This window comes from Pinus tabuliformis, chromosome 5_2 (assembly GCF_031772625.1).
Source record: "Pinus tabuliformis cultivar Carrire ecotype Pingquan chromosome 5_2, CPIR1, whole genome shotgun sequence".
Taxonomy (NCBI): Eukaryota; Viridiplantae; Streptophyta; class Pinopsida; order Pinales; family Pinaceae; genus Pinus; species Pinus tabuliformis.
This window is the reverse complement of record NC_142306.1, coordinates 26844325-26860666: the sequence shown is the minus strand read 5'-3', so window position 1 is coordinate 26860666 and position 16342 is coordinate 26844325.

Sequence of the window (16342 nt, the reverse complement as noted above, 5' to 3'; positions counted from 1 at the left end):
TGTCATCCATCTTGACCATCCCTGAGTCAGTCTTTGCAACTAAATTTCTTCAACTTGATCTATGATTTCGTGTTGTGGGCTTGCCTACGACGGATCGCTTTCTATCGACATCAGCTCATTATCTAGAAAGATGATCTGGAATTCGTCAGTACCTTGAGATCTGCATGCCTCAATGGCAGGTTTCTCACCTTTGACGACAGTTTACATCATTGACTTTTGATCAAAGGATTCCGTGACATGTTCGACATCAACACATTTATTCACATCTCATGGATTGTACTGGGTACTTTGAGAGCCATTGACATCACTGGTGGTTTCTCTCACACTTGTTAACAGTTTACATCATTGACTGGTAATCAAGTGGTTTCTACCATGTTCGACATCAACACATTCATTCGCATGGATAGAATCGTACTCTTTCAGGAAGTAGAAATGAAGACCCTAGATCTAGTTTCCACAATCCAGGCTGCGAGGAATTTTGTATTCATTATATAATGGACTACTCATAAACAAATGGCTGCGTCCATACTGTGTCCACCTGAGTCTATACTTGTGATGTTTTACAAGATCATTCCTATATCAGAGCAGTAGTTAGTTTTTCTAGTCAGTTTTGATATGAGTATGGGAATGCCTACCTCAGCGATGATATGATCTCATATGTATATCTTGCATTGAATGTTTTTACAGGTTCCAACCGGGCTCTCCACAAGTTGATCCTCGAAATGATAAAGTACTTCACTCTTCCTAAATGATCAATGAAATCCTCATCTACTACAGACTTCGCACTTTAGGGGGCAATCTGTTACACAAAAATATCGTCACCATGATTATTTGTAGTCAGTATGGGTCTATCATCACTTGTACTGTCCTCCTAAGAAAGTCTCAAACCTCAGTTCTTCAAGTCAAACTTCGAAAATGAGAGAAAGACATTAAAAATCAATGTAACTCTAGTTCCACACTTTTTCTCGCTGTCACCTGCGGTCCCGCACCTTATGTTTACAAAAACTGCGGACCTACCCACTCTGTCCCTAACGGTGTGGGTGCGGACCCTTGTGAAAGTCAAAAGGCGCAATTTTTATCTTAAAAAACCCACTTTGGGTTAACTCTAGAGGTTTCTAGATGGAATTTTGACGTGGATTGTTCGCTTTGAGGTGGTTCATGTATCCCAAAAAAGAAGGAGCTAATCCCTTGATGAGAGGAGCTATCCCTTTGAAGGAGGGCTTTATCCCTTTGAAGGAGGACCTGGTAACCTCCCTCCATTGCATTATAAATACAGGCATTGGGCTGGTTGCTGGGGAGGTTAGAAGCTGAACATTTTTGAGGGTAAATGCTGGTGAAATCAAGGCTTCCTAGTTGAGCTTAAGAGGAGAGATCACATACCTTTTTGGCTTCATTGGGGAGTGAGTGAAACTTGTCAAAGTAGAGGAGACTTCTTGTTGGACCCTAGGAGGAGCTTGTACAGTGTCAAGGCAAATGTTGTAAAGTTCTTCTTCTTTTGAATTAATACAATCAAACTCATTTTTCTCAATAAGTATCTTATGTTATTTGTTTCATGGACTCCTTGACTTTCATGTTGAATATGTTTTATGATATTGGATTTTCAGGTGCTATTTAATTTTTTTGCCTTGTTTGTGTTTGCAGATTCGCGACAAAGGAGCTCATTTGGATCAAAGGAGCGAGGGCATCCACAAAATTGCATTGGACCTAAGGTAGGCCCCAAAAAAACTTGTTTGCCATTGTTCATAAAAGCATATTTAGAGAAAGATAGTGTCTGGTTGGTTTGCTTGTCATTAGGTCTTCTTTAGATTCTAGGAAGGTCTATCTTGTCCGCAAGATCGACTTATTCCGTGTGACAACTACCGTATGGAAAGTCCTTTGTTTTCATATAACTGCCAAGGTGTATATGCAGTTTTACGGATTTGTCTGGTAAACCTTTTTGCCTAGTTCTCCAGAGTAGTCACTTTCATTCCTTTTCAGACTCCCTAAAAGAAAATTTCCATCTGAGCACTTGTCACTTCAAGCTCATTAAATATTCAAAGGCGACTAGAGTCATCCTTTGGTCCTTTTCTTGACTCTTTAAAGATGAAAAGGTCAAGTTTTGTTCCTGCGTCATAAAATTTACTGCCCACGAAATATTCATGGTAAAAGTTCGAGTTCTTGGTTGTGATAAGAGTGTTTTTTTAGGCTTGTTCCCGATGGCAAAATTTCCCGAATTTACCGGCCAAGGTTTTCCCCCAGATGGAAATCCTGGTCCGTTTCCTTCATTTAGAAATGCTGGTGCTCCGTATATGGCAACATTGTCTTTACCTGGGTTAACCATCGGTTTGCCCATATGGTTGTTTTCAACCTCAGTGGTCCCGAGCATCATGACTCCTATTCCACTATCTACTTCGTTCAAACCACGACATGTTGATTCCAAGGTTGAGCCTGCACCGTCTTCCTCTATTTCTTCCTCCTCCTCTCCTCCTTCGCCTGGTGAAAGTTTCAGATCTAGTAACCAGGAGACTAAGAAGAAGAAGAAGAAGTTTGATAAGCACGAGGCCACCTGTCCAGTTACTGCTCCAAGTCCATCTTAGGTCGGAACACCTTCTGCTCCTCTGCGGAAGGTTAAGTTTCCTTGTAAATTGTCCAAAGGTGACCATCTTCTTCATAATTGTCCTGGAATTCCTAGGATCTTAGAAGTATGGTCTCATGATCCAACTCATCCCTTATTGTCCTCTGAAGCTCAAGTCGATGCTATCCTTTCAACTGGCAACAGTAAGAAGGATAGGAATATTCGATTCCCCCATAGACTATGTGAAGGCATCCATCCCCTTCACCTTTGTCTTCTCATGGATAAAGCTTCCACCGTTTTGGAAAGTCTTACAGCTTCTTCACCCCAATTTCCCATTGGTTATCAGTGGCTTTCTTCAGACTCTCCCTCCATTGGCAAAGAGATTGACATAGATTCTTCTCTTATCCGTCCTTCTTCTTCCGAGCCTGGCTGTGCTCAGCCTGTTCCAGACCAACCATTGGTCGGAAAGAGTATCGACTTAGGTTCACCACCTGTTGATCACTATGTTTCGGAAGAGTGCCATGCTCATGTTCTTCTCGTCTCATCAGATTCTCCAGCGTCCGCAAACGACTCTCCTGTCCCAGCCAATCCCGAGGGTCCTTCTTCGGTTCCTGGGGCGCAATCATACGATTCCCCCACCAAGTAGTTTGGCCGTCGCCTTTGAATGGATTCATTTGACTGCTTTTCGTCTTCCATCCTATGTGCCTTTCGAGATTACAGTACATGCCTACAATAAGGCAGTACCTGGCACTGTCCTGGATGAAGGTGCGTCTGTCAGTCTGATGGCTTCCACTACTTGGCAAGCTTTTGGTTCCCCACAGCTTGTGCCAGTCACACAGAATCTGTTGGCATTTGACAGAGAACCCTGTCAACCTCTAGGGATCCTCCCAAAGTTTCCTGTTACTTTGGGAGGCAAAACTATCTGTATAGATGTCATGGTTGTCCAAGGTGCAAATTTCAGTCTTCTCCTTGGCCATGACAATATTTATGCCATGGGGGCCCTCGTTTCTTCCCTTTTTCACGTGGTTTGTTTTCCACACTAAGGAAGAATAGTGACTATAGATCAATTATCATTCTTTCTTTCCCTGGTGCCTCCTGTACAGCAGTCATCCCCTCTCGGTTCTTGCTCGCAAGCAGTACCTTCCTTGCCACAGGTCAATTATGTGGCTACCCGTTCCATTCCTGCCTCTACTGATGACCATGCAGTTGGTCTGGTACAAGATGTACTGGGGGCATTGGAACCCGATCTGTCGTTGGTGGTTCCTGACTTGGGTTCCTCCCAGAGTGTGTTTCTTCCATCCCATGAAGGCCTCTTGGGAGCCCCGTTCTTGGATGGCCCATGAACAAGGTATACGAGCATAGTTCCTGATCTTGTGTCAAGCTCATTAAAAAATGAAACAAGGGTTACGAGGATAGTTATTATCTTGTGTCAACCTCGTTAAAAAATGAAACAAGGTGTTACAAGGATAGTTTTGATCTTGTGTCAACCTCGGTAAAAAATGAAACAAGGTGTCACGAGGATAGTTTGTTCCTATCTCAAACTCGTTAAAAAATGAAACAAGGAGCCTTGAGGAAAGTTCTTGATCTTGTGTCAAGCTCCTTAAAAAATGAAACAAGGGTTATGAGGATAGTTCTTTTACTGTGTCAACCTCATTAAAAAATGAAACAACTCCCTTTCCAAATTGAGTCTTTGATTAAGATCTCGTAAAATCCAAGTTGAGTCTTTCCAAGATCTCGAAAGTGAACCCTCATTCCATCCACCTCGTTGAATGAAATGAAGCTTGGGGGGCATGTACCTCAATTTGCATCATTATGTTGGGGGCATGCGAACTTATAACAAGCATAGTTTTTCATTTCAAGCTTGTGTAAACATGAAACCGAATCCAAGCAGAGTTCTCCATGGTTCAAGCTTGTGTAAAAATGAACCCATACCTGATTTACATCTCGTGATTGCCGTTTTTATCTGCTAATTTTTGCTAGATGAGCCTTGGTTGTTTCATTCCATCGCCACCATCTCTTTGGCCAATCATATTCTTGCACTTGACTATTTATCCTCTCGTGAGGAACTGCAACGATGAGTGGCTTTATTAGCTAGCCTCTTGACCATTACATGTTTTGAGTAGTTCCGCCATTGCCGGAACCAGTTGCTACCCGTTATACCACTCATTCCTCTAGGACGAGTCTCCTTTAAGCTCTTTTCTGACTCGTAAAAGATGAAAATATTGACGAGTATTTTTCCCTTTTTGACTTGTTAAAGAAAATAAAAATGGAGGTCTACTTTCAACTCTTTTCCGACTATTTAAAGATGAAAAGATAGCCAAGTTTTCCTCTTGGCTCGTTAAAAGAAACAAGAGGTGGTCGCCTTTAAGCTCTTTTCTGACTGTTTAAACACGAAAAGATTGTTGGGCCTTTGTCGTTTCAAGCTCATTGTCAGTTCCGAAATGATGTGATTCCGACCGCTTTTCTACTTTTTCGGGTCGAAGTCACTAGATACGAAAAGTACTCCTTGATCGTAATGGTCGAGCGGTTCTTTTGAGTATTGTTTTATAATTTTTCGGGCTCGAGAAACACAACTCTAAGAAAAAGGACCCCCCTGCAGTTTTCTTTTCCGTGTCTTTTTCAAACTCTCTAAACATGAAAAAGACTCTGAGTTTTAGCTATGTTGGACTCGTTAAACCCTGACAACATTGAACTCGTCACCATGACGAGACTCAAGCTTCTCCTTCCTAGGGCTCGTTAAAATATTACTAGGTCGGACTCAGCAACAGGTTTATCATTGATCATCTATGGCAGCTAGTCACTCTTGAACATCGACACTTTTGCTTCTTGTCAAGTTGGGACATTCATACATCTTCATTTGGCCTTCTGCGGGTTTGGGTCATCATTCTAGCCTCATTCCATCTGATTCATGCCATTTCCATCGAACCTCTGATCCTTTGATGCCTAAATGCTGCCAGCCCCCCTCCGGAGTCGTGTCGCCGACATGTTCAAGAGTATAATCCTTCTGCAGTTTACACCCTCGTCTTCTCCTCTGATACTCTGTTTTGCCATCTACCTCTTGTTCCTTATCTCATGTCATTGATGGGGGAAACATTATGGTCCTCCTGCGATGGGCCGTCTCCTGTCGACTTCAGCTCATTATCCAGGAGATTGATCTAGAGATCCCCTTTGGTACCTTAGAGCTTGCATGCCTCAATGGCAAGTTCTTCACACCTGACAGTCGACTTTCATCATTGGTCGTCGATTAGGTGATTCCACGAGTGTTCGACTTCAGCTCCTTTTTCACGCTTCGTGGATTTTGCTAGACAGTACCTTGAGAACCATTAGCATTATCGGTGATTTCTCTCGCGCTTGTTAATGGTTTTCATCATTGACCGGTAATCAAGCGATGTTCTATCATGCTCGACCTCAGCACATCTATTCGCATGTTAGGATTTGTACTATGATCGGATGGGTTCAAGACCCCGAACTCAGATTACACATGTTCGGGCTGTGTGGATTAGTTTTATGATTACATGACTCATTGATGGATGGCTGTGACCATACCTTTATCATCATCGTGGTATCATTAGCTGGATGGTTGCATCCATACAAAGACCTATTTCGTATGTATTTTGGATGGTTGTGCCCATACCTAGACTACTTGTACTTCATTATCAGATATATCAGTTGTATTTTCATGCAGGTTCTTCCAGATGGTGTTCCAGCCCAGTCAGTTTCATAAAAGCATTTCACCCCTCCCTCTCTCTCAGGCTTCATACTTTAGGGGGCATCTGTTACACAGTAATTTGTCACTGCCTTCATCCCAGTCTTCCTACTGTGTCATGAGTCCAAAATCATTCATGCTAATTCTCTCTGATGTTGCAAAATGACCCACTTTTCCAAAGGTTTCTGAATCATCGCGTTTGTTGGCCAAATAAATGCACTGAAGGGTGCTCCAAAATAGTCTAGAAGCACTGCCATCGCAGAAGTACACGTGATTCCTGTGATGGTCGAATTTCATGTGCCAGCGCCACTGTAGCTTGTAGTTTCCCACAATGACCTGACTATCTCCATTATGCAATAGCGATGCCAGCGCAGCAGACCAGTTATGTTCCCGCGATGATCCAGTTTGGGTGAATTTGTTCCAACAGTTGGCCTTCCAGATGACTCCAGACCTGGTTGTTGGCCTAGTTTATGTCGCCCTCCTTTCTCTGGCATGACTCTTTCGTCATTTGTGCTACCTTCCTTGGAGATAAGCTCATCCTCCCACCTTTCATGGAGACTCCTTCTCCTATTTAAACTCCCACCATTTCTATGTGCTGCTAGTTTGGAATTCTTAGTATTTGGAGTGTTGCTGATAGTACTGTGAGTTTTCTAGATAGCTAGTGTGAGTGTGAAAAGTGTGGGTTTGTTGATAGCTTGAGGAAGGTTTCAAAGTCCCTTTGATCTTGTGTAAAACTTGTGAGTGAGAGAGACTTGTGTATTGGGAGATCCATCTTCAAGAGTGAATGCTTGAAGAACATGCTGGCTGGACCCCTCTGAGAAGGCTTGTGACGTCAAGACCTTGGTTGTAAGCTTACTCTATTTCATAATTAATGCAATCAATGATGTTTTCCTATGTCTTGTATGCAATTTACTAGATAGATCATGACTTCTTGACTTTGTGCATAAATAGATCATTGTTGTTCCAGTTACGTGCTTTGTTGTATTTCCTTTGCATTGTTTCAGGTTGATTACTCATTAGGAGAAGGAAGCGGAAGTTGGAGCAGCGCAACGGAACTTCATCGACCACCGGTTGAGGTAGGCCTCCAACTTTAACTATTTAAGGAAAAATGTTGTTGATTTGTCCTTGTTTTTTACTAGACCCACTCTAGGGCTAGAGGGGTTGCCTCTATCCGCAGAGGGAACACTTTCCTGCATCACAGTGTGGACTCGAGAATTAGTGCATACACTAGAAGCATCAGAAGATATGATCGCACGAGTTGTGGACCATTGGCTCAATCGAATTATGGGAGGGTTTATCACTGAGTTCATGGTAGACACGACAGTCAGCTACAGCGAGGTGGAATGACGCTTCCTCAAAGGACTGGGAGGTAAGTACATTAAATCTTTGAACACCTGAATTAAGATGCTATTGTGTGAAAAGTGGGTTATGTGAATAAATTGATGTTTGGGGCTACATGAAGTGGGAGGATCTATATAAATGAAGGTAGCACGAAGATAGAAATTAGCCCCTTGATTTCGCCCCAACGAGAAAGCGAGGAAGAGCTTGTGAAAGTTTCTCCGAGAAGCGCATTCAGTCTGATAAGGTAGCGAATTCCATGCCTACCACTTCCACCTACACCACCACCAGTCTCACCATCTTCACCTCCATATTTGCCAACACCACCTCTGCCATGACCACAGTTCAATATGGCGAGCATGTTAGTATTACTAGTATTCAGAGGAGTAGGGAATGAGGATTCAGACCAATTTTGGTTCGTGGTAAAAGATGTATGGTAAACACAAGCAGTCATGGATCACAATATAAAGAAGGCAACACTGGTAAGCACATTGCAAGACTGTGCACTAACATGGTACATTAAGCATTCTAATGACCATCCAAACTCAGGGATCGTAGATATCTAGGCTGCGCTGAATAGGGAATTTAGCAGGCCAAAATTGGAGACACAATCAATTATCAGGTTTAAAGAAATCGCAATGCTTCCAGGAGATACCCATGGTATCTGGATCAGAGATTGAAAAGTATGATTTGCGAAGCCAACATGACCTTGACAGATGGACAACACCGCACATGGTTTGTACCGCCACTAATGCCACATTTAAGGACAATGTTGTCGCAGTAGAAGTTATCCACCCAGGCCAAAGCTTTGGAGATTGCAATGAGACTGCAGAAGACCCCAATACAATATCCTGGCCTGGGAGTAGAACAAATCCATGTGCTACTGCAAAATTTGTGTCTGGAAATGCATATTTTGAAACATGATAAGACAGCTCAGCCAGAGGCGTGCAAGGAGGTATGGTGCATAAAATGTAAAGGCCAGGGGCATGACAAGGACCATTGTCCAGTCTTTGTGAACTTCTTGGTAGGAGGAGGGTTGATTCTATTAATACCATAAGCACAAGTAGGACCGAGAGCAACGCTTGAATTATGGTGTGTGATTTGTCAGATAGGAGGAAAACACACAACAGATAGTTGTCACCTATTACATAAGTATACGCAGAAGTCCCAACAATTGTTTTGTAATTTCTGCATATCGGTAGGCCATGGTGAGTGTTATCACAAAATATGACCTTGATAGGCTACTGATCAAGTAGAATCTGAGTAACTCTTTCAAACCAATCTTTTGGTTGAGGCTTAGCCTCCTCAACTTGAGAGGGCTCTCTCAATAGGTTTAAGATTTTGATTAATGATTAGATGGCTAACTATAGGAACAAAATGGAAAAATGTATAACTGGTTTACTGGTTGAATCAAAGATTATCACACATCTATTGGGCTATGGAGTCAAGATAGTCTTCAACAAAATAACATGATCAACAAAACATGGAAGTCAAGGCACTTAGAGTTTAGGTTTATAAATTAAACAGTAACATAGTGAATCAACACAGTTTACAAGCATGTGAAGGAAGTTAGAGAATTTTCAAATGAATTCTAAGTATCTCAAGCTCATACCACTGCAAATAATTAATTTAAAAGGGCCATAAGAACATCAAAAACATAAACTCCTTGTGAATCTTTAGTAGTCAAACTGATCTCTGTATTAAGTTTGAAAAACCACAGTTTCTTACAATAACAAAACTTTCTTTTGCTAATGAAATTACTAACACTGAGGAATTCGATTCTCAAAATTTATATAGAGTTTTACAACCTTGGATACTATGATCCACCTTTAGAGGAATTCAAATTCCTAACTTAGACACCTATCTATTCACAAAACAAACTACTTAATTACAACTTGACAACTAGTTGTCTTTAAGAGTCCTAATACAAATAGGAGTAAAACTCCTACAACATGCTTTCAAAAACCTTATCTATGTCTTCAATACATTCTTTAATCAGCTACCAACCCATGTCTTCTAGCTTGATGATGTCCACAATGTTGTTGCAAAACCTGCTGAGTCATGACCTAGCTGTCCTAAAAACTTGGAGACAAAGTTCCTCCTTTTAAGGCCCTTAATCATGTATGCTTATCTTCAAGTAGTTTTGCTGGTGTATATGTGGCATGCATTAATAAATCATTGAAACATCATTTTCCACCTGTGAAAAAGGGAAACTCGAGCATATGGTGTAAAGGATGAAACATGATTGTGCTACAAAAATACTCTGTTTTCATAGCACAACTTTCATATTACTTATGAAATACTCCTTGAAGCTTTGCTATCTACACCACTGCCATCTGAAACTTCACATATGATCCCATGTCTACCACCAACTTCAAAATTTGGAACTAATCAAACCCTACCTCCAGAATGCATCCATAATTGTTAAATGATCATCTTTAGTAGTTTCGTAGCACGCTACGAAACTGCTGTGTATGCTCTTTTTCAACACAGCCTTCAAAAATCTGAAGTTTGGGAATTTTTCAAAATTCCATGAAGACTGATATGATCAACCAAAAATAAAAACCACTTACCTTTATCAGATGTTCTTCTTCATATATGTCCTTCTTTTTATATGCCAAAACTCTTTTTATGTGCCAAAATTGTTTTAATATATATCCTTCACTACCCTTTTTCATCACCTTGTTTCATTATTGTTGTAGACCCTTTTCTAGATTTGGTTAGTTGTATTTATAGGTCTTCAATTTGTCTCTTTAGTCTCCTATTTGTAGCTCTCAGTTGAGCATTAATCCTCCTTACAAATCTTGCTTCTTTGATTACAGGAACAATCCAGGTAAAGTACTGAGTTTCACTATTTATTATTTCTAGTTTAGAAAACTTTTCAGCTTCCCAGAGAGCCTTCATCCTTTTGAAATCTGTCCTTTTAGTGGCATGCCATCTTGCTCTCACTCCTAGTCTAGCAATTTCATTGTTAGCAACTTTTAACCTTTCTTCCATAACCTCGTAACTGGCTTTTTCAGTTTGAGTGATAGGAGCTGTGTTTTTGTCACCTTCGTGTCTTGGAGATAGTAAGTCTATCAACTCCTCTTGAATAGAAAAGGCTTCTTTTGTTCTCTCCAACTCAACATTGGACTCTTTCATCTTCTTGGATTTCCTGGTTAAGGGCTTTCTCGTTTTAAAAACAAATGTTGTAACATCATCCTAAAATTCCAATATCTTGGAGGGTTTCATTTTCTTCGACTTCCCTTGATCCAATTTTGTCACATCTGCCTACACCAAAGGGGATTCTATAATATCAATGGCCTTTAAAATATCATTTAAATCACCCTTCAAGCTTTAACCTTCTCCCGAGATCACTATTTTGCCTTTCTCCTTTGCAATTTGACCTCTAGTCAATCTCTTTTGAACTGGTTTGTTGGTTGACTATTAGTGTGTCATTCCTTTAACCTCAGATATATTTTCCTTGGTAGATGTAGGAGTTGCAAGAATGACTACTGGGGTCTTGCTTGCTTTCTCTTTCACTTGCTTCCTAGGCTTCAACTTAACATACCTTTATTCCCTAGACATTACAGACTTGTTGGTTTCTATTGATGGAGTTCCTATAACCCTAGGGCTAGTGTCTACACCTTGTTTTTCTCCTCCAAAGTCACATACAAAAAAAAACGAAGACCAATATTTTTTTATCCTTTTGAGTTCATGTAGAAATATCAATTTAATTAAACCATGATGAAACAGGGAAGTTTCACATCCTTGAGATTTCAGTTGTACTTTATCTACCATCTTAGCTACACTTCGATATAAGAAGTAAGGCAAATCTAAAGAAATCATACCAGTAAAATGTAACAGGAGTTTAAAATGATATGAATAAACCTTTTGATATCTGCCCTCACAGGTGAAATAACGTTGAATGTTGAAGAGAAAGCTGGCATAGCTGTCCTTGATGTAGTCTTTGGGAACTGCCTTGGTTAAGTTAGTTTCTACAAACTCTAGCTTTAGAAACACCTTACATGGTTCCATGTCGAATCTGATGTTTTTGACCCATGGATCCTGCCCCCTAGAAATCTTTGTCACCAAAGCTATAACCTTTGGAGAAATTTGCAAATTCAGCATTCCTACCTTTGTGCTTGACCCAGTGAAATGGAGTGCAAACTCCTTTGTCACCTGAGTATTCCCTCCCTATAATTTCTTACAAAACTTCCAGCATCTTGCTTTCTTGAAGGATTCTACAACTGATTTATCTCTGACTAGGGCCTCGATGCTTTCAGGCTCTGTTCTTAGACAATGACTAGACCTGTGACATTTCTTCTCCTCTGTCATCTTTCCTTCTGAATTCCTGTAACAAAACCAGCCTCGCTCGAAACTCTGTTGATCAGCCTCGCTTGCCAATGGTGGGCAGCCTCTCCTGAATTATGGATGACGAAAACCTTGGTGAATAATTACCAAAGCTTACTTTTCAAAAACAATTCTATTTCAAGGGTTTGCATGCAAACTAAAATGATGAGACTAGCCATCCATTTCAAATTTGAAATTATCTTTCATAATGAGCCCTAAATTCGAAATGATGAGTTTGGAGGGTGGCATGCTTAAGGACTGACTCCTAACTGACACCTAATAATGAAAATTTTAATGGAATATTAACGGATTGATGTTTGACAAGACTTTTCTACGAATTCACACTTTTGTAGCATGTGCTACAAAAAGAGCAGCGTTTTCGTAGCACAAAATAGACATTTTAAACTGACTGCACTATGAAAACGTGGTTTCGGGCCTAATTCCAAAAATTTTCAAAAATGGTTTAAGCTATGAGTTTCTAAAAAGAATATAAGACTCATGAAACATGGAATAAGGTTGTTGGACTTTATTTGGATATAAAAATTAAAACCTTTGAGATTCCTCACCTATCACCTACCCATTATAACATAGCGTGACTTGACACTTATCTAAGATCATGACTAAGAAAAATGTAAACCCTTGTTTTGGTGATAACAGTGAGTGCACCTTGTTACCGGGAAAAGTGTCTATTTAGAACGACTCTATCCCACTAAGGTGTGACAGTTACCTTAGAAACAAACAGAGAAAACTACTTTTGTATTTCCTTTATGAATTAAAGATAGAGGGGGATAGAAAGAACCGACCTGTGTCTTGCGCTAATCCTTTGATCCAATCCCTTTATTCTTTGACAGCTTCCAGCCACCTGCTTCCTTACTTGCCCAGCTTCACCAAATTCCTGTAAGATCACAGAAGAAGAAAACTACACAAAGACATGGATCTATATTCATAAAAAGCTTAGGATCAGATTTAAGCTAAACATACAAATGTAACAAGCATCAATGATACACAAGCATGTAGGAGAAACTCAAATAGTTTTATTGATATAACAAGAAGATCTAGGAGGAGTTACAACCGATGATTCCTGATCCAGCATCAACCTCCCAGCAAAGAAGCCCCTCCTCACCTCCAACAAAGCATAAATCACCCAATACTCTGATATCTATCTCAAAACCAACAACAATTCTTTGCAATGTACAAAATTCCAGCCTCCGGATCTCTGGGATGAGGGATCCATATATAGATGTATGCAAGGAGGATGAGTCAGCTTATGATTTGACTAGTGTCTTCTCTCTGTCAGTTCTTGCTTGCACTTGGAGACTTAGAGCCTCTTACTCATCCTTGGTCGAATTCAGTGAGGCAAGTTTCATTGGAGAAGATTCTGGAAGCTTCCATTGTCTTTCCACCTCGTGGAATGGCACTGCCATTTGTCATTTCCCACTCAATGCACCCTGATAGTGCATTTAGGTGCGTTGCAATGCACCCAGCTAGTGTATTTAGGTGCTATGCAACGTAGCTAGCCAGTGGAGCAGCTGAAATGATCCTGATTTGACTGATTCTGAGCAGTTTCTGGTGGAGAACTTCTAGGAGAAGCTGTAATTTGTTGACCTTGTTACTTTAGGGGTTGGAACAACACTTTTAGGGACTTAGGACCCCTTGGTTTATGGACATTTCATGCTTGGTGCTGCAAGGCACAAAAATGTCTATAACAGTTGCCCCCTAAAGTATGAGGCCGTTAATCGGGTGAAATGCTTTATTATGAGGATCCGAAGTTCTTTCAATGCTAAGAGGAGACCTAGTATACTAGGGGAGACCTATTGTGAGGGTTTTCCCCGAGTAGCTAGTGCATTTAGGTGCGTTACAATGAACCTAGCTAATCTATTATACTTTAGGGGGCAACCCCTAAAGTATGAGGCCGTTAATCGGGTGAAATGCTTTATTATGAGGATCCAAAGTTCTTTCAATGCTGGGAGGAGACCTATAATAAGATACAATACAATACATTATCTTCATACTATTTTTCATGATCTAGCTGAGGCGGGCATTCCCATGCTCAACTTTATAAATTCATTTTCATGTACATAGGACAGACAATCGTCTGAGTGTAGACTGATGATTCTGATAGAGCCATCATCCTTTTGGTAGGATGATTATCTGTGCTGCAATGCTGTACATTTAATGTCTTTATTTTCCTAAATATATATCGCAGCCTAGATGGATGAAACTAGATCCGGGGTCTTCAATCTCGTCCGTTCTTTACTCGAAGTACAAGTCGATCCATGTGAGAAATGTTCTGAAGTCGAACATGGAAAGACATCGCTTGATTACCAGTCAATGATGTAAACTGTTAACAAGCGCAAGAGGAATCACCGATAATGATAATGACCCTCAAGGTACTACAGTACAATTCACGTGGTGTGAATAAAGGACTTGGCATCGAACACCACGCAAAATCTTTCGGTCGAAGGCCATTGATGTAAACCTGTCGCCGGAAGTGAGAAACTTGCCATTAAGGCATGCAAGCTTCAAAGTACTGAATGGGGTGTTCCTAGATCAAATTCTTGGATAGTGAGCTGATGTCGACAATAAGTGATCCGTCAAAGGAGGGCCTTAATGAATCCCACATCAATGACACGAAACGGAGCAAATGATTTTGATGGATGTGAAAACAATCTGATGATATATGGTTCAAGATGGCGGTCATGAATGTATGGAGTATAATGTATGGTAGTGGATGGGACACAGGTGACTTCTCTGGATGACTTCTCTTGAACATGTCGGCGACACTTATGTGATGGATTGGTAGCATTAACCCCAAATGTGGATGGTATGGCGTGACCATGGTGATGTGGCCGGTGAATGAAACAACCCAACCCGACTCGAACACGGAGTGGAAGTGTCATGTTCAAGAGTGACTTGCTACCAATAAAGATTCTTTGAGTTTTCTTCTCAAATTTTCCCCAGTCATTGCTGACCAATACCTCTTTATTTTTGTCAAGATTGAGGAGGATAACATATGCTTGTTCTATAATTTTCCCTTCGAGCAAACCCATCGCTATGTTTTAATGAGCCTAGCGATAGTGAAACTCGTTCTCGTCTAAAGACAAGTTTGTCGTTATTAATATTTTTAACGAGTTTAACGACAAAGATAACTCGGTCCTTTTCATTTTTAGAGAGTCTGAAAAGGTACGTAAAGGTAACTCCAAAATTCCTTTTTCGTCATCTAATCCCTTAGGTCCGAAAAAGTATAAAACAATACAGAAGGGATGAATTTTCGATAGTTTTAACGAGCCGAACAAAACAAACGCTTGATCTTTTTGTGTAATAATCCCTCAGGTCAAAAAAGATTAAAATCTAGAGGAGGGATAGCACTTCCTGTCCCTTTAACTAGCTGGAGAGGCCAATGGCTCGGCAATCTTTTCATATTTTACGAGTTAGTTGAAAAGAGCTTAAAGGAGACTCGTCTTTTGAGGAACGAGTGATAAAATGGGTAGCAGCTGATTCCAGGTAAGGTTTGGAATTTTCCAATCACGACAGTGTCACAAGGATGGCTAGTGAAATCACTCTTCGTAGCTGTTCCTCAAAATGGGTAAACAATCAAATGGAGGTGAATGATCGGCCATTGGAAAAGTGGAGGTGACGGTGCAAACACGACCAAGGCTTTAATGGCTGAAGTACTACATTCACGGTGGTTATTTACCGGGGAATAGTTCATTTTTTAATGAGCTTAAACGCAGGTGGAAACATTTTCTCGGTCCGGGTTTATTTTTTAACGAGCTTGAACCTCGCGGTAAACACTACTCGATTGGATGGTCTTGTTCTGATTTTACCATAAATAGCTTTGTTCTTTGATCTTTGACAGATGGGCGTACATTAATGATGCTTTCATCAGGGAATCTTTCAAAGCATCAAAGGAAGCTTGCGCAACCTGATCCCAGACAAAGGGTACCTCCTTTTTCAAAAGACGTGTATAACCTTTAGCAAGTTCTACGTAATTTGGAATGAACCTCCTCAGAAAGTTTACTTTCCCTTGGAGTTTCTGAATCTGAAGCAAATTTGAAAGTGGAGGCAAATTTATGATTGCCTGGACCTTACATGAGTCGAGACGAATCCCATCCTTGGAAACCACAAAGCCAAGTAAACGACCAAAACTGACGCAAAATACACATTTGTGTGGATTGAGTCGTATCTTGTAGTGTCGGCAACGTAGAAATATCGCTGTTAAATGCTGCGGATGATCAGTCCGCTTTCGCGAATGAGCCGGAAGGTCGTTGAGGTATGGTTGAACGATGTTTTTGATGTCATGGAAAGCATAATTCATTGCCCTCTGAAACGTCGCCCCTGCGTTCTTTAAACCAAAGGGTAATTTTCGATATGTGAATGTGCCCCACGAACAAATAAATGCAGTCTTTGAC